Source organism: Musa acuminata, chromosome BXJ1-1 (assembly GCF_036884655.1).
Source record: "Musa acuminata AAA Group cultivar baxijiao chromosome BXJ1-1, Cavendish_Baxijiao_AAA, whole genome shotgun sequence".
NCBI classification, from domain to species: domain Eukaryota; kingdom Viridiplantae; phylum Streptophyta; class Magnoliopsida; order Zingiberales; family Musaceae; genus Musa; species Musa acuminata.
In genome coordinates this window covers 27,297,885-27,318,087 of record NC_088327.1, presented here as the reverse complement: position 1 = coordinate 27,318,087, position 20,203 = coordinate 27,297,885, and the positions used below count along the sequence as shown (strand labels likewise).

At 55.8% G+C, this 20,203-nt stretch overlaps 43 non-coding genes across 43 annotated transcripts; all 43 read right to left on the bottom strand.

The window, feature by feature from the left end:
* Window positions 1-153: 153 nt before the first annotated feature.
* LOC135591861 (5S ribosomal RNA) lies at window positions 154-272 on the bottom strand. Its single transcript, XR_010478634.1, has one exon. It is a non-coding gene; the product is annotated as a 5S ribosomal RNA (ribosomal RNA).
* A 350-nt stretch (window positions 273-622) lies between these two features.
* Window positions 623-741, bottom strand: LOC135590925 (5S ribosomal RNA). The gene has a single exon (XR_010478334.1). It is a non-coding gene; the product is annotated as a 5S ribosomal RNA (ribosomal RNA).
* Window positions 742-1,091: 350 nt separating this feature from the next.
* LOC135588739 (5S ribosomal RNA) lies at window positions 1,092-1,210 on the bottom strand. The gene has a single exon (XR_010476452.1). It is a non-coding gene; the product is annotated as a 5S ribosomal RNA (ribosomal RNA).
* A 348-nt stretch (window positions 1,211-1,558) lies between these two features.
* LOC135588927 (5S ribosomal RNA) lies at window positions 1,559-1,677 on the bottom strand. The gene has a single exon (XR_010476534.1). It is a non-coding gene; the product is annotated as a 5S ribosomal RNA (ribosomal RNA).
* A 350-nt stretch (window positions 1,678-2,027) lies between these two features.
* LOC135590130 (5S ribosomal RNA) lies at window positions 2,028-2,146 on the bottom strand. Its single transcript, XR_010477542.1, has one exon. It is a non-coding gene; the product is annotated as a 5S ribosomal RNA (ribosomal RNA).
* A 350-nt stretch (window positions 2,147-2,496) lies between these two features.
* Window positions 2,497-2,615, bottom strand: LOC135592136 (5S ribosomal RNA). The gene has a single exon (XR_010478907.1). It is a non-coding gene; the product is annotated as a 5S ribosomal RNA (ribosomal RNA).
* Window positions 2,616-2,965: 350 nt separating this feature from the next.
* Window positions 2,966-3,084, bottom strand: LOC135592357 (5S ribosomal RNA). Its single transcript, XR_010479010.1, has one exon. It is a non-coding gene; the product is annotated as a 5S ribosomal RNA (ribosomal RNA).
* A 350-nt stretch (window positions 3,085-3,434) lies between these two features.
* On the bottom strand, window positions 3,435-3,553 carry LOC135593715 (5S ribosomal RNA). Its single transcript, XR_010479786.1, has one exon. It is a non-coding gene; the product is annotated as a 5S ribosomal RNA (ribosomal RNA).
* A 350-nt stretch (window positions 3,554-3,903) lies between these two features.
* Window positions 3,904-4,022, bottom strand: LOC135594199 (5S ribosomal RNA). The gene has a single exon (XR_010480028.1). It is a non-coding gene; the product is annotated as a 5S ribosomal RNA (ribosomal RNA).
* Window positions 4,023-4,372: 350 nt separating this feature from the next.
* LOC135591850 (5S ribosomal RNA) lies at window positions 4,373-4,491 on the bottom strand. The gene has a single exon (XR_010478623.1). It is a non-coding gene; the product is annotated as a 5S ribosomal RNA (ribosomal RNA).
* A 350-nt stretch (window positions 4,492-4,841) lies between these two features.
* On the bottom strand, window positions 4,842-4,960 carry LOC135589844 (5S ribosomal RNA). Its single transcript, XR_010477256.1, has one exon. It is a non-coding gene; the product is annotated as a 5S ribosomal RNA (ribosomal RNA).
* Window positions 4,961-5,310: 350 nt separating this feature from the next.
* Window positions 5,311-5,429, bottom strand: LOC135588736 (5S ribosomal RNA). Its single transcript, XR_010476450.1, has one exon. It is a non-coding gene; the product is annotated as a 5S ribosomal RNA (ribosomal RNA).
* Window positions 5,430-5,777: 348 nt separating this feature from the next.
* On the bottom strand, window positions 5,778-5,896 carry LOC135588791 (5S ribosomal RNA). Its single transcript, XR_010476474.1, has one exon. It is a non-coding gene; the product is annotated as a 5S ribosomal RNA (ribosomal RNA).
* Window positions 5,897-6,246: 350 nt separating this feature from the next.
* LOC135588856 (5S ribosomal RNA) lies at window positions 6,247-6,365 on the bottom strand. The gene has a single exon (XR_010476504.1). It is a non-coding gene; the product is annotated as a 5S ribosomal RNA (ribosomal RNA).
* A 350-nt stretch (window positions 6,366-6,715) lies between these two features.
* Window positions 6,716-6,834, bottom strand: LOC135591839 (5S ribosomal RNA). Its single transcript, XR_010478617.1, has one exon. It is a non-coding gene; the product is annotated as a 5S ribosomal RNA (ribosomal RNA).
* Window positions 6,835-7,184: 350 nt separating this feature from the next.
* On the bottom strand, window positions 7,185-7,303 carry LOC135592356 (5S ribosomal RNA). Its single transcript, XR_010479009.1, has one exon. It is a non-coding gene; the product is annotated as a 5S ribosomal RNA (ribosomal RNA).
* Window positions 7,304-7,653: 350 nt separating this feature from the next.
* Window positions 7,654-7,772, bottom strand: LOC135593713 (5S ribosomal RNA). The gene has a single exon (XR_010479783.1). It is a non-coding gene; the product is annotated as a 5S ribosomal RNA (ribosomal RNA).
* A 350-nt stretch (window positions 7,773-8,122) lies between these two features.
* LOC135593670 (5S ribosomal RNA) lies at window positions 8,123-8,241 on the bottom strand. Its single transcript, XR_010479770.1, has one exon. It is a non-coding gene; the product is annotated as a 5S ribosomal RNA (ribosomal RNA).
* A 350-nt stretch (window positions 8,242-8,591) lies between these two features.
* Window positions 8,592-8,710, bottom strand: LOC135591828 (5S ribosomal RNA). Its single transcript, XR_010478615.1, has one exon. It is a non-coding gene; the product is annotated as a 5S ribosomal RNA (ribosomal RNA).
* A 350-nt stretch (window positions 8,711-9,060) lies between these two features.
* On the bottom strand, window positions 9,061-9,179 carry LOC135589822 (5S ribosomal RNA). The gene has a single exon (XR_010477234.1). It is a non-coding gene; the product is annotated as a 5S ribosomal RNA (ribosomal RNA).
* A 350-nt stretch (window positions 9,180-9,529) lies between these two features.
* Window positions 9,530-9,648, bottom strand: LOC135588732 (5S ribosomal RNA). Its single transcript, XR_010476448.1, has one exon. It is a non-coding gene; the product is annotated as a 5S ribosomal RNA (ribosomal RNA).
* A 348-nt stretch (window positions 9,649-9,996) lies between these two features.
* LOC135588787 (5S ribosomal RNA) lies at window positions 9,997-10,115 on the bottom strand. Its single transcript, XR_010476473.1, has one exon. It is a non-coding gene; the product is annotated as a 5S ribosomal RNA (ribosomal RNA).
* A 350-nt stretch (window positions 10,116-10,465) lies between these two features.
* LOC135588850 (5S ribosomal RNA) lies at window positions 10,466-10,584 on the bottom strand. Its single transcript, XR_010476503.1, has one exon. It is a non-coding gene; the product is annotated as a 5S ribosomal RNA (ribosomal RNA).
* A 350-nt stretch (window positions 10,585-10,934) lies between these two features.
* On the bottom strand, window positions 10,935-11,053 carry LOC135591817 (5S ribosomal RNA). The gene has a single exon (XR_010478613.1). It is a non-coding gene; the product is annotated as a 5S ribosomal RNA (ribosomal RNA).
* A 350-nt stretch (window positions 11,054-11,403) lies between these two features.
* Window positions 11,404-11,522, bottom strand: LOC135592352 (5S ribosomal RNA). Its single transcript, XR_010479007.1, has one exon. It is a non-coding gene; the product is annotated as a 5S ribosomal RNA (ribosomal RNA).
* Window positions 11,523-11,872: 350 nt separating this feature from the next.
* Window positions 11,873-11,991, bottom strand: LOC135593709 (5S ribosomal RNA). The gene has a single exon (XR_010479782.1). It is a non-coding gene; the product is annotated as a 5S ribosomal RNA (ribosomal RNA).
* Window positions 11,992-12,341: 350 nt separating this feature from the next.
* LOC135594195 (5S ribosomal RNA) lies at window positions 12,342-12,460 on the bottom strand. Its single transcript, XR_010480027.1, has one exon. It is a non-coding gene; the product is annotated as a 5S ribosomal RNA (ribosomal RNA).
* Window positions 12,461-12,810: 350 nt separating this feature from the next.
* LOC135591806 (5S ribosomal RNA) lies at window positions 12,811-12,929 on the bottom strand. Its single transcript, XR_010478611.1, has one exon. It is a non-coding gene; the product is annotated as a 5S ribosomal RNA (ribosomal RNA).
* Window positions 12,930-13,279: 350 nt separating this feature from the next.
* On the bottom strand, window positions 13,280-13,398 carry LOC135589811 (5S ribosomal RNA). Its single transcript, XR_010477223.1, has one exon. It is a non-coding gene; the product is annotated as a 5S ribosomal RNA (ribosomal RNA).
* Window positions 13,399-13,748: 350 nt separating this feature from the next.
* Window positions 13,749-13,867, bottom strand: LOC135588726 (5S ribosomal RNA). Its single transcript, XR_010476447.1, has one exon. It is a non-coding gene; the product is annotated as a 5S ribosomal RNA (ribosomal RNA).
* A 346-nt stretch (window positions 13,868-14,213) lies between these two features.
* On the bottom strand, window positions 14,214-14,332 carry LOC135588923 (5S ribosomal RNA). The gene has a single exon (XR_010476532.1). It is a non-coding gene; the product is annotated as a 5S ribosomal RNA (ribosomal RNA).
* Window positions 14,333-14,682: 350 nt separating this feature from the next.
* LOC135590251 (5S ribosomal RNA) lies at window positions 14,683-14,801 on the bottom strand. Its single transcript, XR_010477663.1, has one exon. It is a non-coding gene; the product is annotated as a 5S ribosomal RNA (ribosomal RNA).
* A 350-nt stretch (window positions 14,802-15,151) lies between these two features.
* On the bottom strand, window positions 15,152-15,270 carry LOC135592338 (5S ribosomal RNA). The gene has a single exon (XR_010479003.1). It is a non-coding gene; the product is annotated as a 5S ribosomal RNA (ribosomal RNA).
* A 350-nt stretch (window positions 15,271-15,620) lies between these two features.
* Window positions 15,621-15,739, bottom strand: LOC135592347 (5S ribosomal RNA). The gene has a single exon (XR_010479005.1). It is a non-coding gene; the product is annotated as a 5S ribosomal RNA (ribosomal RNA).
* A 350-nt stretch (window positions 15,740-16,089) lies between these two features.
* Window positions 16,090-16,208, bottom strand: LOC135588537 (5S ribosomal RNA). The gene has a single exon (XR_010476321.1). It is a non-coding gene; the product is annotated as a 5S ribosomal RNA (ribosomal RNA).
* A 350-nt stretch (window positions 16,209-16,558) lies between these two features.
* LOC135590295 (5S ribosomal RNA) lies at window positions 16,559-16,677 on the bottom strand. Its single transcript, XR_010477707.1, has one exon. It is a non-coding gene; the product is annotated as a 5S ribosomal RNA (ribosomal RNA).
* Window positions 16,678-17,027: 350 nt separating this feature from the next.
* On the bottom strand, window positions 17,028-17,146 carry LOC135592465 (5S ribosomal RNA). The gene has a single exon (XR_010479069.1). It is a non-coding gene; the product is annotated as a 5S ribosomal RNA (ribosomal RNA).
* Window positions 17,147-17,496: 350 nt separating this feature from the next.
* LOC135591641 (5S ribosomal RNA) lies at window positions 17,497-17,615 on the bottom strand. The gene has a single exon (XR_010478580.1). It is a non-coding gene; the product is annotated as a 5S ribosomal RNA (ribosomal RNA).
* Window positions 17,616-17,965: 350 nt separating this feature from the next.
* LOC135589800 (5S ribosomal RNA) lies at window positions 17,966-18,084 on the bottom strand. Its single transcript, XR_010477212.1, has one exon. It is a non-coding gene; the product is annotated as a 5S ribosomal RNA (ribosomal RNA).
* A 350-nt stretch (window positions 18,085-18,434) lies between these two features.
* On the bottom strand, window positions 18,435-18,553 carry LOC135590870 (5S ribosomal RNA). The gene has a single exon (XR_010478279.1). It is a non-coding gene; the product is annotated as a 5S ribosomal RNA (ribosomal RNA).
* A 350-nt stretch (window positions 18,554-18,903) lies between these two features.
* On the bottom strand, window positions 18,904-19,022 carry LOC135593965 (5S ribosomal RNA). Its single transcript, XR_010479916.1, has one exon. It is a non-coding gene; the product is annotated as a 5S ribosomal RNA (ribosomal RNA).
* A 350-nt stretch (window positions 19,023-19,372) lies between these two features.
* LOC135588172 (5S ribosomal RNA) lies at window positions 19,373-19,491 on the bottom strand. The gene has a single exon (XR_010476137.1). It is a non-coding gene; the product is annotated as a 5S ribosomal RNA (ribosomal RNA).
* A 350-nt stretch (window positions 19,492-19,841) lies between these two features.
* LOC135588165 (5S ribosomal RNA) lies at window positions 19,842-19,960 on the bottom strand. Its single transcript, XR_010476134.1, has one exon. It is a non-coding gene; the product is annotated as a 5S ribosomal RNA (ribosomal RNA).
* Window positions 19,961-20,203: the final 243 nt, after the last annotated feature.

Below are 20,203 nucleotides of genomic sequence, written 5' to 3'. Positions count from 1 at the left end.
GAACGATCTCGGAATCGCTATTGCAACCCCAATCCGGAAAGCTCTTTCCGAACCCCACGATACTGACTGCATAGCGGTCACGGCAAATTCCGTGCCATAAAACTCTCGTCTCGGAGCTCTACGGGAGATGTTTCGTATCTCGGGACGCAAAAAGGAGTGCAACACGAGGACATCCCGGGGGGTCAACCATCCTAGTACTACTCTCGCCCAAGCACGCTTAAATTCGGAGTTCTGATGGGATCCGGTGCTTTAGTGCTGGTATGATCGCACCGGTTTCGGGTGCTTCGTCCCTCGCCTATGTGCACGTCGCGGCCGGCGCATCAACGTCCGGAGCCTCTTGCCCGTCATCAAACCGTCGGCGCTTTCTCGAAAGATTACGAAATCCCTATTGCAAGCTCTCTCCGAGCCGTGGCTCAACGACTGCGTATCGGTCAAAGCAAGCTCGCGCCGAAACCATCGACACTTTCTCGAACGATCTCGGAATCGCTTTTGCGACCCCAATCCGGAAAGCTCTTTCCGAGCCCCACGATTCTGACTGCATAGCGGTCCCTGCAAATTCCGTGCCCGAAAACTATCGTCTCGGAGCTCTACGGGAGATGTTTCGTATCTCGTGACGCAAAAAGGAGTGCAACACGAGGTCTTCCCGGGGGGTCACCCATCCTAGTACTACTCTCGCCCAAGCACGCTTAACTTCGGAGTTCTTAACGGATCCGGTGCTTTAGTGCTGGTATGATAGCACCGGTTTCGGGTGCTTCGTCCCTCGCCTATGTGCACGTCGCGGCCGGCGCATCAACGTCCGGAGCCTCTTGCCCGTCATGAAACCGTCGGCGCTTTCTCGAAAGATTACGAAATCCCTATTGCAAGCTCTCTCCGAGCCCTAGCCCAACCACTGCGTATCGGTCACGGCAAGCTCGTGCCGAAACCATCGACACTTTCTCGAACGATATCTGAATCGCTATTGCGACCCCAATCCGGAAAGCTCTTTCTGAGCCCCACGATACTGACTGCGTAGCGGTCACGGCAAATTCCGTGCCCGAAAACAATCGTCTCGGAGCTCTACGGGAGATGTTTCGTATCTCGGGACGCATAAAAGAGTGCAACACGAGGACATCCCGGGGGGTCACCCATCCTAGTACTACTCTCGCCCAAGCACGCTTAACTTCGGAGTTCTTATGGGATCCGGTGCTTTAGTGCTGGTATGATCGCACCGGTTTCGGGTGCTTCGTCCCTCCCCTATGTGCACGTCGCGGCCGGCGCATCAACGTCCGGAGCCTCTTGCCCGTCATGAAACCGTCGGCGCTTTCTCGAAAGATTACGAAATCCCTATTGCACTCTCTCCGAGCCCTAGCCCAACGACTGCGTATCGGTCACGGCAAGCTCGCGCCGAAACCATTGACACTTTCTCGAACGATCTCGGAATCGCTATTGCGACCCCAATCAGGTAAGCTCTTTCCGAGCCCCACGATACTGACTGCATAGCGGTCACGGCAAATTCCGTGCCCGAAAACTATCGTTTCGGAGAACTACGGGAGATGTTTCGTATCGCGGGACGCAAAAAGGAGTGCAACACGAGGTCTTCCCGGGTGGTCACCCATCCTAGTACTACTCTCGCCCAAGCACGCTTAACTTCGGAGTTCTTATGGCATCCGGTGCTTTAGTGCTGGTATGATCGCACCGGTTTCGGGTGCTTCGTCCCTCGCCTATGTGCACGTCGCGGCCGGCGCATCAACGTCCGAAGCCTCTTGCCCGTCACGAAACCATCGGCGCTTTCTCGAACGATCTCGAAATCCCAATTGCAAGCTCTCTCCGAGCCCTAGCCCAACGACTGCGTATCGGTCACGGCAATCTCGAGCCGAAACCATCGACACTTTCTCGAACGTTCTCGGAATCGCTATTACGACTCCAATCAGGAAAGTTCTCTCCGAGCCCCACGATACTGACTGCATAGCGGTCAAGGCAAATTCCGTGCCCGAAAACAATCGTCTCGGTGCTCTACGTGAGATGTTTCGTATCTCGGGAAGCAAAAAGGAGTGCAACACGAGGACATCACGAGGGGTCATCCATCCTAGTACTACTCTCGCCCAAGCACGCTTAACTTCGGAGTTCTGATGGGATCCGGTGCTTTAGTGCTGGTATGATCGCACTGGTTTCGGGTGCTTCGTCCCTCGCCTATGTGCACGTCGCGGCCGGCGCATCAACGTCCGAAGCCTCTAGCCCGTCACGAAACCGTCGGCGCTTTCTCGAACGATCTCGAAATCCCTATTGCAAGCTCTCTCTGAGCCCTAGCCCAACGACTACGTATCGGTCACGGCAATCTCGCGCCGAAACCATCGACATTTTCTCGAACGATCTCGGAATCGCTATTGCGACCCCAATCCGGAAAGCTCTTTCCGAACCCCACGATACTGACTGCATAGCGGTCACGGCAAATTCCGTGCCCTAAAACTATCGTCTCGGAGCTCTACGGGAGATGTTTCGTATCTCGGGACGCAAAAAGGAGTGCAACACGAGGACATCCCGGGGGGTCAACCATCCTAGTACTACTCTCGCCCAAGCACGCTTAAATTCGGAGTTCTGATGGGATCCGGTGCGTTAGTGCTGGTATGATCGCACCGGTTTCGGGTGCTTTGTCCCTCGCCTATGTGCACGTCGCGGCCGGCGCATCAACGTCCGGAGCCTCTTGCCCGTCATCAAACCGTCGGCGCTTTCTCGAAAGATTACGAAATCCCTATTGCAAGCTTTCTCCGAGCCGTGGCCCAACGACTGCGTATCGGTCAAAGCAAGCTCGCGCCGAAACCATCGACACTTTCTCGAACGATCTCGGAATCGCTTTTGCGACCCCAATCCGGAAAGCTCTTTCCGAGCCCCACGATTCTGACTACATAGCGGTCCCGGCAAATTCCGTGCCCGAAAACTATCGTCTCGGAGCTCTACGGGAGATGTTTCGTATCTCGGGACGCAAAAAGGAATGCAACACGAGGTCTTCCCGGGGGATCACCGATCCTAGTACTACTCTCGCCCAAACACGCTTAACTTCGGAGTTCTGATGGGATCCGGTGCTTTAGTGCTGGTATGATAGCACCGGTTTCGGGTGCATCGTCCCTCGCCTATGTGCACGTCGCGGCCGGCGCATCAACGTCCGGAGCCTCTTGCCCGTCATGAAACCGTCGGCGCTTTCTCGAAAGATTACGAAATCCCTATTGCAAGCTCTCTCCGAGCCCTAGCCCAACCACTGCGTATCGGTCATGGCAAGCTCGCGCCGAAACCATCGACACTTTCTCGAACGATCTCGGAATCGCTATTGCGACCCCAATCCAGAAAGCTCTATCCGAACCCCACGATACAGACTGCGTATTGGTCACGGCAAATTCCGTGCCCGAAAACAATCGTCTCGGAGGTCTACGGGAGATGTTTCGTATCTCGGGACGCATAAAGGAGTGCAACACGAGGACATCCCGGGGGGTCACCCATCCTAGTACTACTCTCGCCCAAGCACGCTTAACTTCGGAGTTCTGATGGGATCCGGTGCTTTAGTGCTGGTATGATCGCACCGGTTTCGGGTGCTTCGTCCCTCCCCTATGTGCACGTCGCGGCCGGCGCATCAACGTCCGTAGCCTCTTGCCCGTCATGAAACCATCGGCGCTTTCTCGAAAGATTACGAAATCCCTATTGCAAGCTCTCTCCGAGCCCTAGCCCAACGACTGCGTATCGGTCACGGCAAGCTCGCGCCGAAACCATCGACACTTTCTCGAACTATCTCGGAATCGCTATTGCGACCCCAATCAGGAAAGCTCTTTCCGAGCCCCACGATACTGACTGCATAGCGGTCACGGCAAATTCCGTGCCCGAAAACTATCGTTTCGGAGAACTACGGGAGATGTTTCGTATCTCGGGACGCAAAAAGGAGTGCAACACGAGGTCTTCCCGGGGGGTCACCCATCCTAGTACTACTCTCGCCAAAGCACGCTTAACTTCGGAGTTCTTATGGGATCCGGTGCTTTAGTGCTAGTATGATCGCACCGGTTTCGGGTGCTTCGTCCCTCGCCTATGTGCACGTCGCGGCCGGCGCATCAACGTACGAAGCCTCTTGCCCGTCACGAAACCGTCGGCGCTTTCTCGAACGACCTCGAAATCCCTATTGCAAGCTCTCTCCGAGCCCTAGCCCAACGACTGCGTATCGGTCACGGCAATCTCGCGCCGAAACCATCGACACTTTCTCGAACGATCTCGGAATCGCTATTGCAACCCCAATCCGGAAAGCTCTTTCCGAACCCCACGATACTGACTGCATAGCGGTCACGGCAAATTCCGTGCCCTAAAACTATCGTCTCGGAGCTCTACGGGAGATGTTTCGTATCTCGGGACGCAAAAAGGAGTGCAACACGAGGACATCCCGGGGGGTCAACCATCCTAGTACTACTCTCGCCCAAGCACGCTTAAATTCGGAGTTCTGATGGGATCCGGTGCTTTAGTGCTGGTATGATCGCACCGGTTTCGGGTGCTTCGTCCCTCGCCTATGTGCACGTCGCGGCCGGCGCATCAACGTCCGGAGCCTCTTGCCCGTCATCAAACCGTCGGCGCTTTCTCGAAAGATTACGAAATCCCTATTGCAAGCTCTCTCCGAGCCGTGGCCCAACGACTGCGTATCGGTCAAAGCAAGCTCGCGCCGAAACCATCGACACTTTCTCGAACGATCTCGGAATCGCTTTTGCGACCCCAATCCGGAAAGCTCTTTCCGAGCCCCACGATTCTGACTGCATAGCGGTCCCGGCAAATTCCGTGCCCGAAAACTATCGTCTCGGAGCTCTACGGGAGATGTTTCGTATCTCGTGACGCAAAAAGGAGTGCAACACGAGGTCTTCCCGGGGGGTCACCCATCCTAGTACTACTCTCGCCCAAGCACGCTTAACTTCGGAGTTCTTATCGGATCCGGTGCTTTAGTGCTGGTATGATAGCACCGGTTTCGGGTGCTTCGTCCCTCGCCTATGTGCACGTCGCGGCCGGCGCATCAACGTCCGGAGCCTCTTGCCCGTCATGAAACCGTCGGCGCTTTCTCGAAAGATTACGAAATCCCTATTGCAAGCTCTCTCCGAGCCCTAGCCCAACCACTGCGTATCGGTCACGGCAAGCTCGCGCCGATACCATCGACACTTTCTCGAACGATATCTGAATCGCTATTGCGACCCCAATCCGGAAAGCTCTTTCTGAGCCCCACGATACTGACTGCGTAGCGGTCACGGCAAATTCCGTGCCCGAAAACAATCGTCTCGGAGCTCTACGGGAGATGTTTCGTATCTCGGGACGCATAAAAGAGTGCAACACGAGGACATCCCGGGGGGTCACCCATCCTAGTACTACTCTCGCCCAAGCACGCTTAACTTCGGAGTTCTTATGGGATCCGGTGCTTTAGTGCTGGTATGATCGCACCGGTTTCGGGTGCTTCGTCCCTCCCCTATGTGCACGTCGCGGCCGGCGCATCAACGTCCGGAGCCTCTTGCCCGTCATGAAACCGTCGGCGCTTTCTCGAAAGATTACGAAATCCCTATTGCACTCTCTCCGAGCCCTAGCCCAACGACTGCGTATGGGTCACGGCAAGCTCGCGCCGAAACCATCGACACTTTCTCGAACGATCTCGGAATCGCTATTGCGACCCCAATCAGGTAATCTCTTTCCGAGCCCCACGATACTGACTGCATAGCGGTCACGGCAAATTCCGTGCCCGAAAACTATCGTTTCGGAGAACTACGGGAGATGTTTCGTATCGCGGGACGCAAAAAGTAGTGCAACACGAGGTCTTCCCGGGTGGTCACCCATCCTAGTACTACTCTCGCCCAAGCACGCTTAACTTCGGAGTTCTTATGGCATCCGGTGCTTTAGTGCTGGTATGATCGCACCGGTTTCGGGTGCTTCGTCCCTCGCCTATGTGCACGTCGCGGCCGGCGCATCAACGTCCGAAGCCTCTTGCCCGTCACGAAACCGTCGGCGCTTTCTCGAACGATCTCGAAATCCCTATTGCAAGCTCTCTCCGAGCCCTAGCCCAACGACTGCGTATCGGTCAAGGCAATCTCGCGCCGAAACCATCGACACTTTCTCGAACGTTCTCGGAATCGCTATTACGACTCCAATCAGGAAAGTTCTCTCCGAGCCCCACGATACTGACTGCATAGCGGTAAAGGCAAATTCCGTGCCCGAAAACAATCGTCTCGGTGCTCTACGGGAGATGTTTCGTATCTCGGGAAGCAAAAAGGAGTGCAACACGAGGACATCCCGAGGGGTCATCCATCCTAGTACTACTCTCGCCCAAGCACGCTTAACTTCGGAGTTCTGATGGGATCCGGTGCTTTAGTGCTGGTATGATCGCACTGGTTTCGGGTGCTTCGTCCCTCGCCTATGTGCACGTCGCGGCCGGCGCATCAACGTCCGAAGCCTCTAGCCCGTCACGAAACCGTCGGCGCTTTCTCGAACGATCTCGAAATCCCTATTGCAAGCTCTCTCTGAGCCCTAGCCCAACGACTACGTATCGGTCACGGCAATCTCGCGCCGAAACCATCGACACTTTCTCGAACGATCTCGGAATCGCTATTGCGACCCCAATCCGGAAAGCTCTTTCCGAACCCCACGATACTGACTGCATAGCGGTCACGGCAAATTCCGTGCCCTAAAACTATCGTCTCGGAACTCTACGGGAGATGTTTCGTATCTCGGGACGCAAAAAGGAGTGCAACACGAGGACATCCCGGGGGGTCAACCATCCTAGTACTACTCTCGCCCAAGCACGCTTAAATTCGGAGTTCTGATGGGATCCGGTGCTTTAGTGCTGGTATGATCGCACCGGTTTCGGGTGCTTTGTCCCTCGCCTATGTGCACGTCGCGGCCGGCGCATCAACGTCCGGAGCCTCTTGCCCGTCATCAAACCGTCGGCGCTTTCTCGAAAGATTACGAAATCCCTATTGCAAGCTTTCTCCGAGCCGTGGCCCAACGACTGCGTATCGGTCAAAGCAAGCTCGCGCCGAAACCATCGACACTTTCTCGAACGATCTCGGAATCGCTTTTGCGACCCCAATCCGGAAAGCTCTTTCCGAGCCCCACGATTCTGACTGGATAGCGGTCCCGGCAAATTCCGTGCCCGAAAACTATCGTCTCGGAGCTCTACGGGAGATGTTTCGTATCTCGGGACGCAAAAAGGAATGCAACACGAGGTCTTCCCGGGGGATCACCGATCCTAGTACTACTCTCGCCCAAACACGCTTAACTTCGGAGTTCTGATGGGATCCGGTGCTTTAGTGCTGGTATGATAGCACCGGTTTCGGGTGCATCGTCCCTCGCCTATGTGCACGTCGCGGCCGGCGCATCAACGTCCGGAGCCTCTTGCCCGTCATGAAACCGTCGGCGCTTTCTCGAAAGATTACGAAATCCCTATTGCAAGCTCTCTCCGAGCCCTAGCCCAACCACTGCGTATCGGTCACGGCAAGCTCGCGCCGAAACCATCGACACTTTCTCGAACGATCTCGGAATCGCTATTGCGACCCCAATCCAGAAAGCTCTATCCGAACCCCACGATACAGACTGCGTATTGGTCACGGCAAATTCCGTGCCCGAAAACAATCGTCTCGGAGGTCTACGGGAGATGTTTCGTATCTCGGGACGCATAAAGGAGTGCAACACGAGGACATCCCGGGGGGTCACCCATCCTAGTACTACTCTCGCCCAAGCACGCTTAACTTCGGAGTTCTGATGGGATCCGGTGCTTTAGTGCTGGTATGATCGCACCGGTTTCGGGTGCTTCGTCCCTCCCCTATGTGCACGTCGCGGCCGGCGCATCAACGTCCGGAGCCTCTTGCCCGTCATGAAACCATCGGCGCTTTCTCGAAAGATTACGAAATCCCTATTGCAAGCTCTCTCCGAGCCCTAGCCCAACGACTGCGTATCGGTCACGGCAAGCTCGCGCCGAAACCATCGACACTTTCTCGAACTATCTCGGAATCGCTATTGCGACCCCAATCAGGAAAGCTCTTTCCGAGCCCCACGATACTGACTGCATAGCGGTCACGGCAAATTCCGTGCCCGAAAACTATCGTTTCGGAGAACTACGGGAGATGTTTCGTATCTCGGGACGCAAAAAGGAGTGCAACACGAGGTCTTCCCGGGGGGTCACCCATCCTAGTACTACTCTCGCCAAAGCACGCTTAACTTCGGAGTTCTTATGGGATCCGGTGCTTTAGTGCTAGTATGATCGCACCAGTTTCGGGTGCTTCGTCCCTCGCCTATGTGCACGTCGCGGCCGGCGCATCAACGTCCGAAGCCTCTTGCCCGTCACGAAACCGTCGGCGCTTTCTCGAACGACCTCGAAATCCCTATTGCAAGCTCTCTCCGAGCCCTAGCCCAACGACTGCGTATCGGTCACGGCAATCTCGCGCCGAAACCATCGACACTTTCTCGAACGATCTCGGAATCGCTATTGCAACCCCAATCCGGAAAGCTCTTTCCGAACCCCACGATACTGACTGCATAGCGGTCACGGCAAATTCCGTGCCCTAAAACTATCGTCTCGGAGCTCTACGGGAGATGTTTCGTATCTCGGGACGCAAAAAGGAGTGCAACACGAGGACATCCCGGGGGGTCAACCATCCTAGTACTACTCTCGCCCAAGCACGCTTAAATTCGGAGTTCTGATGGGATCCGGTGCTTTAGTGCTGGTATGATCGCACCGGTTTCGGGTGCTTCGTCCCTCGCCTATGTGCACGTCGCGGCCGGCGCATCAACGTCCGGAGCCTCTTGCCCGTCATCAAACCGTCGGCGCTTTCTCGAAAGATTACGAAATCCCTATTGCAAGCTCTCTCCGAGCCGTGGCCCAACGACTGCGTATCGGTCAAAGCAAGCTCGCGCCGAAACCATCGACACTTTCTCGAACGATCTCGGAATCGCTTTTGCGACCCCAATCCGGAAAGCTCTTTCCGAGCCCCACGATTCTGACTGCATAGCGGTCCCGGCAAATTCCGTGCCCGAAAACTATCGTCTCGGAGCTCTACGGGAGATGTTTCGTATCTCGTGACGCAAAAAGGAGTGCAACACGAGGTCTTCCCGGGGGGTCACCCATCCTAGTACTACTCTCGCCCAAGCACGCTTAACTTCGGAGTTCTTATCGGATCCGGTGCTTTAGTGCTGGTATGATAGCACCGGTTTCGGGTGCTTCGTCCCTCGCCTATGTGCACGTCGCGGCCGGCGCATCAACGTCCGGAGCCTCTTGCCCGTCATGAAACCGTCGGCGCTTTCTCGAAAGATTACGAAATCCCTATTGCAAGCTCTCTCCGAGCCCTAGCCCAACCACTGCGTATCGGTCACGGCAAGCTCGCGCCGATACCATCGACACTTTCTCGAACGATATCTGAATCGCTATTGCGACCCCAATCCGGAAAGCTCTTTCTGAGCCCCACGATACTGACTGCGTAGCGGTCACGGCAAATTCCGTGCCCGAAAACAATCGTCTCGGAGCTCTACGGGAGATGTTTCGTATCTCGGGACGCATAAAAGAGTGCAACACGAGGACATCCCGGGGGGTCACCCATCCTAGTACTACTCTCGCCCAAGCACGCTTAACTTCGGAGTTCTTATGGGATCCGGTGCTTTAGTGCTGGTATGATCGCACCGGTTTCGGGTGCTTCGTCCCTCCCCTATGTGCACGTCGCGGCCGGCGCATCAACGTCCGGAGCCTCTTGCCCGTCATGAAACCGTCGGCGCTTTCTCGAAAGATTACGAAATCCCTATTGCACTCTCTCCGAGCCCTAGCCCAACGACTGCGTATGGGTCACGGCAAGCTCGCGCCGAAACCATCGACACTTTCTCGAACGATCTCGGAATCGCTATTGCGACCCCAATCAGGTAATCTCTTTCCGAGCCCCACGATACTGACTGCATAGCGGTCACGGCAAATTCCGTGCCCGAAAACTATCGTTTCGGAGAACTACGGGAGATGTTTCGTATCGCGGGACGCAAAAAGTAGTGCAACACGAGGTCTTCCCGGGTGGTCACCCATCCTAGTACTACTCTCGCCCAAGCACGCTTAACTTCGGAGTTCTTATGGCATCCGGTGCTTTAGTGCTGGTATGATCGCACCGGTTTCGGGTGCTTCGTCCCTCGCCTATGTGCACGTCGCGGCCGGCGCATCAACGTCCGAAGCCTCTTGCCCGTCACGAAACCGTCGGCGCTTTCTCGAACGATCTCGAAATCCCTATTGCAAGCTCTCTCCGAGCCCTAGCCCAACGACAGCGTATCGGTCAAGGCAATCTCGCGCCGAAACCATCGACACTTTCTCGAACGTTCTCGGAATCGCTATTACGACTCCAATCAGGAAAGTTCTCTCCGAGCCCCACGATACTGACTGCATAGCGGTAAAGGCAAATTCCGTGCCCGAAAACAATCGTCTCGGTGCTCTACGGGAGATGTTTCGTATCTCGGGAAGCAAAAAGGAGTGCAACACGAGGACATCCCGAGGGGTCATCCATCCTAGTACTACTCTCGCCCAAGCACGCTTAACTTCGGAGTTCTGATGGGATCCGGTGCTTTAGTGCTGGTATGATCGCACTGGTTTCGGGTGCTTCGTCCCTCGCCTATGTGCACGTCGCGGCCGGCGCATCAACGTCCGAAGCCTCTAGCCCGTCACGAAACCGTCGGCGCTTTCTCGAACGATCTCGAAATCCCTATTGCAAGCTCTCTCTGAGCCCTAGCCCAACGACTACGTATCGGTCACGGCAATCTCGCGCCGAAACCATCGACACTTTCTCGAACGATCTCGGAATCGCTATTGCGACCCCAATCCGGAAAGCTCTTTCCGAACCCCACGATACTGACTGCATAGCGGTCACGGCAAATTCCGTGCCCTAAAACTATCGTCTCGGAGCTCTACGGGAGATGTTTCGTATCTCGGGACGCAAAAAGGAGTGCAACACGAGGACATCCCGGGGGGTCAACCATCCTAGTACTACTCTCGCCCAAGCACGCTTAAATTCGGAGTTCTGATGGGATCCGGTGCTTTAGTGCTGGTATGATCGCACCGGTTTCGGGTGCTTTGTCCCTCGCCTATGTGCACGTCGCGGCCGGCGCATCAACGTCCGGAGCCTCTTGCCCGTCATCAAACCGTCGGCGCTTTCTCGAAAGATTACGAAATCCCTATTGCAAGCTTTCTCCGAGCCGTGGCCCAACGACTGCGTATCGGTCAAAGCAAGCTCGCGCCGAAACCATCGACACTTTCTCGAACGATCTCGGAATCGCTTTTGCGACCCCAATCCGGAAAGCTCTTTCCGAGCCCCACGATTCTGACTGCATAGCGGTCCCGGCAAATTCCGTGCCCGAAAACTATCGTCTCGGAGCTCTACGGGAGATGTTTCGTATCTCGGGACGCAAAAAGGAATGCAACACGAGGTCTTCCCGGGGGATCACCGATCCTAGTACTACTCTCGCCCAAACACGCTTAACTTCGGAGTTCTGATGGGATCCGGTGCTTTAGTGCTGGTATGATAGCACCGGTTTCGGGTGCATCGTCCCTCGCCTATGTGCACGTCGCGGCCGGCGCATCAACGTCCGGAGCCTCTTGCCCGTCATGAAACCGTCGGCGCTTTCTCGAAAGATTACGAAATCCCTATTGCAAGCTCTCTCCGAGCCCTAGCCCAACCACTGCGTATCGGTCACGGCAAGCTCGCGCCGAAACCATCGACACTTTCTCGAACGATCTCGGAATCGCTATTGCGACCCCAATCCAGAAAGCTCTATCCGAACCCCACGATACAGACTGCGTATTGGTCACGGCAAATTCCGTGCCCGAAAACAATCGTCTCGGAGGTCTACGGGAGATGTTTCGTATCTCGGGACGCATAAAGGAGTGCAACACGAGGACATCCCGGGGGGTCACCCATCCTAGTACTACTCTCGCCCAAGCACGCTTAACTTCGGAGTTCTGATGGGATCCGGTGCTTTAGTGCTGGTATGATCGCACCGGTTTCGGGTGCTTCGTCCCTCCCCTATGTGCACGTCGCGGCCGGCGCATCAACGTCCGGAGCCTCTTGCCCGTCATGAAACCATCGGCGCTTTCTCGAAAGATTACGAAATCCCTATTGCAAGCTCTCTCCGAGCCCTAGCCCAACGACTGCGTATCGGTCACGGCAAGCTCGCGCCGAAACCATCGACACTTTCTCGAACTATCTCGGAATCGCTATTGCGACCCCAATCAGGAAAGCTCTTTCCGAGCCCCACGATACTGACTGCATAGCGGTCACGGCAAATTCCGTGCCCGAAAACTATCGTTTCGGAGAACTACGGGAGATGTTTCGTATCTCGGGACGCAAAAAGGAGTGCAACACGAGGTCTTCCCGGGGGGTCACCCATCCTAGTACTACTCTCGCCAAAGCACGCTTAACTTCGGAGTTCTTATGGGATCCGGTGCTTTAGTGCTAGTATGATCGCACCGGTTTCGGGTGCTTCGTCCCTCGCCTATGTGCACGTCGCGGCCGGCGCATCAACGTCCGAAGCCTCTTGCCCGTCACGAAACCGTCGGCGCTTTCTCGAACGACCTCGAAATCCCTATTGCAAGCTCTCTCCGAGCCCTAGCCCAACGACTGCGTATCGGTCACGGCAATCTCGCGCCGAAACCATCGACACTTTCTCGAACGATCTCGGAATCGCTATTGCAACCCCAATCCGGAAAGCTCTTTCCGAACCCCACGATACTGACTGCATAGCGGTCACGGCAAATTCCGTGCCCTAAAACTATCGTCTCGGAGCTCTACGGGAGATGTTTCGTATCTCGGGACGCAAAAAGGAGTGCAACACGAGGACATCCCGGGGGGTCAACCATCCTAGTACTACTCTCGCCCAAGCACGCTTAAATTCGGAGTTCTGATGGGATCCGGTGCTTTAGTGCTGGTATGATCGCACCGGTTTCGGGTGCTTCGTCCCTCGCCTATGTGCACGTCGCGGCCGGCGCATCAACGTCCGGAGCCTCTTGCCCGTCATCAAACCGTCGGCGCTTTCTCGAAAGATTACGAAATCCCTATTGCAAGCTCTCTCCGAGCCGTGGCCCAACGACTGCGTATCGGTCAAAGCAAGCTCGCGCCGAAACCATCGACACTTTCTCGAACGATCTCGGAATCGCTTTTGCGACCCCAATCCGGAAAGCTCTTTCCGAGCCCCACGATTCTGACTGCATAGCGGTCCCGGCAAATTCCGTGCCCGAAAACTATCGTCTCGGAGCTCTACAGGAGATGTTTCGTATCTCGTGACGCAAAAAGGAGTGCAACACGAGGTCTTCCCGGGGGGTCACCCATCCTAGTACTACTCTCGCCCAAGCACGCTTAACTTCGGAGTTCTTATCGGATCCGGTGCTTTAGTGCTGGTATGATAGCACCGGTTTCGAGTGCTTCGTCCCTCGCCTATTTGCACGTCGCGGCCGGCGCATCAACGTCCGGAGCCTCTTGCCCGTCATGAAACCGTCGGCGCTTTCTCGAAAGATTACGAAATCCCTATTGCAAGCTCTCTCCGAGCCCTAGCCCAACCACTGCGTATCGGTCACGGCAAGCTCGCGCCGATACCATCGACACTTTCTCGAACGATATCTGAATCGCTATTGCGACCCCAATCCGGAAAGCTCTTTCTGAGCCCCACGATACTGACTGCGTAGCGGTCACGGCAAATTCCGTGCCCGAAAACAATCGTCTCGGAGCTCTACGGGAGATGTTTCGTATCTCGGGACGCATAAAAGAGTGCAACACGAGGACATCCCGGGGGGTCACCCATCCTAGTACTACTCTCGCCCAAGCACGCTTAACTTCGGAGTTCTTATGGGATCCGGTGCTTTAGTGCTGGTATGATCGCACCGGTTTCGGGTGCTTCGTCCCTCCCCTATGTGCACGTCGCGGCCGGCGCATCAACGTCCGGAGCCTCTTGCCCGTCATGAAACCGTCGGCGCTTTCTCGAAAGATTACGATCCCTATTGCACTCTCTCCGAGCCCTAGCCCAACGACTGCGTATCGGTCACGGCAAGCTCGCGCCGAAACCATCGACACTTTCTCGAACGATCTCGGAATCGCTATTGCGACCCCAATCAGGTAAGCTCTTTCCGAGCCCCACGATACTGACTGCATAGCGGTCACGGCAAATTCCGTGCCCGAAAACTATCGTTTCGGAGAACTACGGGAGATGTTTCGTATCGCGGGACGCAAAAAGGAGTGCAACACGAGGTCTTCCCGGGTGGTCACCCATCCTAGTACTACTCTCGCCCAAGCACGCTTAACTTCGGAGTTCTTATGGCATCCGGTGCTTTAGTGCTGGTATGATCGCACCGGTTTCGGGTGCTTCGTCCCTCGCCTATGTGCACGTCGCGGCCGGCGCATCAACGTCCGAAGCCTCTTGCCCGTCACGAAACCGTCGGCGCTTTTTCGAACGATCTCGAAATCCCTATTGCAAGCTCTCTCCGAGCCCTAGCCCAACGACTGCGTATCGGTCAAGGCAATCTCGCGCCGAAACCATCGACACTTTCTCGAACGTTCTCGGAATCGCTATTACGACTCCAATCAGGAAAGTTCTCTCCGAGCCCCACGATACTGACTGCATAGCGGTAAAGGCAAATTCCGTGCCCGAAAACAATCGTCTCGGTGCTCTACGGGAGATGTTTCGTATCTCGGGAAGCAAAAAGGAGTGCAAAACGAGGACATCCCGAGGGGTCATCCATCCTAGTACTACTCTCGCCCAAGCACGCTTAACTTCGGAGTTCTGATGGGATCCGGTGCTTTAGTGCTGGTATGATCGCACTGGTTTCGGGTGCTTCGTCCCTCGCCTATGTGCACGTCGCGGCCGGCGCATCAACGTCCGAAGCCTCTAGCCCGTCACGAAACCGTCGGCGCTTTCTCGAACGATCTCGAAATCCCTATTGCAAGCTCTCTCTGAGCCCTAGCCCAACGACTACGTATCGGTCACGGCAATCTCGCGCCGAAACCATCGACACTTTCTCGAACGATCTCGGAATCGCTATTGCGACCCCAATCCGGAAAGCTCTTTCCGAACCCCACGATACTGACTGCATAGCGGTCACGGCAAATTCCGTGCCCTAAAACTATCATCTCGGAGCTCTACGGGAGATGTTTCGTATCTCGGGACGCAAAAAGGAGTGCAACACGAGGACATCCCGGGGGGTCAACCATCCTAGTACTACTCTTGCCCAAGCACGCTTAAATTCGGAGTTCTGATGGGATCCGGTGCTTTAGTGCTGGTATGATCGCACCGGTTTCGGGTGCTTTGTCCCTCGCCTATGTGCACGTCGCGGCCGGCGCATCAACGTCCGGAGCCTCTTGCCCGTCATCAAACCGTCGGCGCTTTCTCGAAAGATTACGAAATCCCTATTGCAAGCTTTCTCCGAGCCGTGGCCCAACGACTGCGTATCGGTCAAAGCAAGCTCGCGCCGAAACCATCGACACTTTCTCGAACGATCTCGGAATCGCTTTTGCGACCCCAATCCGGAAAGCTCTTTCCGAGCCCCACGATTCTGACTGCATAGCGGTCCCGGCAAATTCCGTGCCCGAAAACTATCGTCTCGGAGCTCTACGGGAGATGTTTCGTATCTCGGGACGCAAAAAGGAATGCAACACGAGGTCTTCCCGGGGGATCACCGATCCTAGTACTACTCTCGCCCAAACACGCTTAACTTCGGAGTTCTGATGGGATCCGGTGCTTTAGTGCTGGTATGATAGCACCGGTTTCGGGTGCATCGTCCCTCGCCGATGTGCACGTCGCGGCCGGCGCATCAACGTCCGGAGCCTCTTGCCCGTCATGAAACCGTCGGCGCTTTCTCGAAAGATTACGAAATCCCTATTGCAAGCTCTCTCCGAGCCCTAGCCCAACCACTGCGTATCGGTCACGGCAAGCTCGCGCCGAAACTATCGACACTTTCTCGAACGATCTCGGAATCGCAATTGCGACCCCAATCCGGAAAGCTCTTTCCGAGCCCAACGATACTGACTGCATAACGGTCACGGCAAATTTCGTGCCCGAAAACTATCGTCTCGGAGCTCTACGGGAGATGTTTCGTATCTCGGGACGCAAAAAGGTGTGCAACACGAGGTCTTCCCGGGGGGTCACCCATCCTAGTACTACTCTCGCCCAAGCACGCTTAACTTCGAAGTTCTTATGGGATCCGGTGCTTTAGTGCTGGTATGATCGCACCGGTTTCGGGTGCTTCGTCCCTCGCCTATTTGCACGTCGCGGCCGGTGCATCAACGTCCGAAGCCTCTTGCCCGTCACGTAACCGTCGACGCTTTCTCGAACGATCTCGAAATCCCTATTGCAAGCTCTCTCCGAGCCCTAGCCCAACGACTGCGTATCGGTCACGGCAATCTCGCGCCGAAACAATCGACACTTTCTCGAACGATCTCGGAATCGCTATTGCGACTCCAATCCAGAAAGCTCTCTCCGAGCCCCACGATACTGACTGCATAGCGGTAAAGGCAAATTCCGTGCCCGAAAACAATCGTATCGGAGCTCTACGGGAGATGTTTCGTATCTCGGGACGCAAAAAGGAGTGCAACACGAGGACATCCCGGGGGGTCAACCATCCTAGTACTACTCTCGCCCAAGCACGCTTAACTTCGGAGTTCTGATGGGATCCGGTGCTTTAGTGCTGGTATGATCGCAACGGTTTCGGGTGCTTCGTCCCTCGCCTATGTGCACGTCGCGGGCGGCGCATCAACGCCCGGAGCCTCTTGCCCGTCATTAAACCGTCGGCGCTTTCTCGAAAGATTACGAAATCCCTATTGCAAGCTCTCTCCGAGCCGTAGCCCAACGACTGCGTATCGGTCAAGGCAAGCTCGTGCCGAAACCATCGACACTTTCTCGAACGATCTCGGAATCGCTATTGCGACCCCAATCCGGAAAGCTCTTTCCGAACCCCACGATACTGACTGCATAGCGGTCACGGCAAATTCCGTGCCCTAAAACTATCGTCTCGGAGCTCTACGGGAGATGTTTCGTATCTCGGGACGCAAAAAGGAGTGCAACACGAGGACATCCCGGGGGGTCAACCATCCTAGTACTACTCTCGCCCAAGCACGCTTAAATTCGGAGTTCTGATGGGATCCTATGCTTTAGTGCTGGTATGATCGCACCGGTTTCGGGTGCTTCGTCCCTCGCCTATGTGCACGTCGCGGCCGGCGCATCAACGTCCGGAGCCTCTTGCCCGTCATCAAACCGTCGGCGCTTTCTCGAAAGATTACGAAATCCCTATTGCAAGCTCTCTCCGAGCCGTGGCCCAACGACTGCGTATCGGTCAAAGCAAGCTCGCGCCGAAACTATCGACACTTTCTCGAACGATCTCGGAATCGCTATTGCGACCCCAATCCGGAAAGCTCTTTCCGAGCCCCACGATTCTGACTGCATAGCGGTCCCGGCAAATTCCGTGCCCGAAAACTATCGTCTCGGAGCTCTACGGGAGATGTTTCGTATCTCGGGACGCAAAAAGGAGTGCAACACGAGGTCTTCCCGGGGGGTCACCCATCCTAGTACTACTCTCGCCCAAGCACGCTTAACTTCGGAGTTCTTATCGGATCCGGTGCTTTAGTGCTGGTATGTTAGCACCGATTTCGGGTGCTTCGTCCCTCGCCTATGTGCACGTCGCGGCCGGCGCATCAACGTCCGGAGCCTCTTGCCCTTCATGAAACCGTCGGCGCTTTCTCGAAAGATTACGAAATCCCTATTGCAAGCTCTCTCCGAGCCCTAGCCCAACCACTGCGTATCGGTCACGGCAAGCTCGCGCCGAAACCATCGACACTTTCTCGAACGATCTCGGAATCGCTATTGCGACCCCAATCCAGAAAGCTCTATCCGAACCCCACGATACAGACTGCGTATTGGTCACGGCAAATTCCGTGCCCGAAAACAATCGTCTCGGATGTCTACGGGAGATGTTTCGTATCTCGGGACGAAAAAAGGAGTGCAACACGAGGTCTTCCCGGGGGGTCACCCATCCTAGTACTACTCTCGCCCAAGCACGCTTAACTTCGGAGTTCTTATCGGATCCGGTGCTTTAGTGCTGGTATGATAGCACCGGTTTCGGGTGCTTCGTCCCTCGCTTATGTGCACGTCGCGGCCGGCGCATCAACGTCCGGAGCCTCTTGCCCGTCATGAAACCGTCGGCGCTTTCTCGAAAGATTACGAAATCCCTATTGCAAGCTCTCTCCGAGCCCTAGCCCAACCACTGCGTATCGGTCACGGCAAGCTCGCGCCGAAACCATCGACACTTTCTCGAACGATATCTGAATCGCTATTGCGACCCCAATCCGGAAAGTACTCTCCGAGCCCCACGATACTGACTGCATAGCGGTCACGGCAAATTCCGTGCCCGAAAACAATCGTCTCGGTGCTCTACGAAAGATGTTTCGTATCTCGGGACGCAAAAAGGAGTGCAACACGAGGACATCCCGATGGGTCACCCATCCTAGTACTACTCTTGCCCAAGCACGCTTAACTTCGGAGTTCTGATGGGATCCGGTGCTTTAGTGCTGGTATGATCGCACCGGTTTCGGGTGCTTCGTCCCTCGCCTATGTGCACGTCGCGGCCCCCGCATCAACGTCCGGAGCCTCTTGCCCGTCATGAAACTGTCGGCGCTTTCTCGAAAGATTACGAAATCCCTATTGCAAGCTCTCTCCGAGTCCTAGCCCAACGACTGCGTATCGGTCACGGCAGGCTCGCGCCGAAACCATCGACACTTTCTCAAACGATCTCGGAATAGCTATTGCGACCCCAATCCGGAAAGCTCTTTCCCAGCCCCACGATACTGACTGCATAGCGGTCACGGCAAATTCCGTGCCCGAAAACTATCGTTTCGGAGAACTACGGGAGATGTTTCGTATCTCGGGACGCAAAAAGGAGTGCAACACGAGGTCTTCCCGGGGGGTCACCCATCCTAGTGCTACTCTCGCCCTAGCACGCTTAACTTCGGAGTTCTGATGGGATCCGGTGCTTTAGTGCTGGTATGATCGCACCGGTTTCGGGTGCTTCGTCCCACGCCTATGTGCACGTCGCGGCCGGCGCATCAACGTCCGGAGCCTCTTGCCCGTCACGAAACCGTCGGCGCTTTCTCGAACGATCACGAAATCCCTATTGGAATCTCTCTCCGAGCCCTAGCTCAACGACCGCGTATCGGTCACGGCAAGCTCGCGCCGAAACCATCGGCACTTTCTCGAACGATCTCGGAATCGCTATTGCGACCCCAATACGGAAAGCTCTTTCTGAGCCCCACGACACTGACTGCGTAGCGGTCACGGCAAATTCCGTGCCCGAAAACAATCATCTCGGAGGTCTACGGGAGATGTTTCGTATCTCGGGACGCAAAAAGTAGTGCAACACGAGGACTTCCCGGGGGGTCACCCATCCTAGTACTACTCTCGCCCAAGCAGGCTTAACTTCGGAGTTCTGATGGGATCCGGTGATTTAGTGCTGGTATGATCGCACCGGTTTCGGGTGCTTCGTCCCTCGCCTATGAGCACGTCGCGGCCGGCGCATCAACGTCCGGAGCCTCTGGCCCGTCACGAAACCGCCGGCGCTTTCTCGAACGATCACGAAATCCCTATTGGAAGCTCTCTCCGAGCCCTAGCCCAACTACCGCGTATCGGTCACGGCAAGCTCGCGCCGAAACCATCGGCACTTTCTCGAACGATCTCGGAATCGCTATTGCGACCCCAATCCGGAAAGCTCTTTCCGAGCCCCACGATACTGACTGCATAGCGGTCACGGCAAATTCCGTGCCCGAAAACAATCGTCTCGGAGGTCTACGGGAGATGTTTCGTATCTCGGGACGCAAAAAGTAGTGCAACACGAGGACTTCCCGGGGGGTCACCCATCCTAGTACTACTCTCGCCCAAGCAGGCTTAACTTCGGAGTTCTGATGGGATCCGGTGATTTAGTGCTGGTATGATCGCACCGGTTTCGGGTGTTTCGTCCCTCGCCTATGTGCACGTCGCGGCCGGCGCATCAACGTCCGTAGCCTCTAGCCCGTCACGAAACCGCCGGCGCTTTCTCGAACGATCACGAAATCCCTATTGGAATCTCTCTCCGAGCCCTAGCTCAACGACCGCGTATCGGTCACGGCAAGCTCGCGCCGAAACCATCGGCACTTTCTCGAACGATCTCGGAATCGCTATTGCGACCCCAATCCGGAAAGCTCTT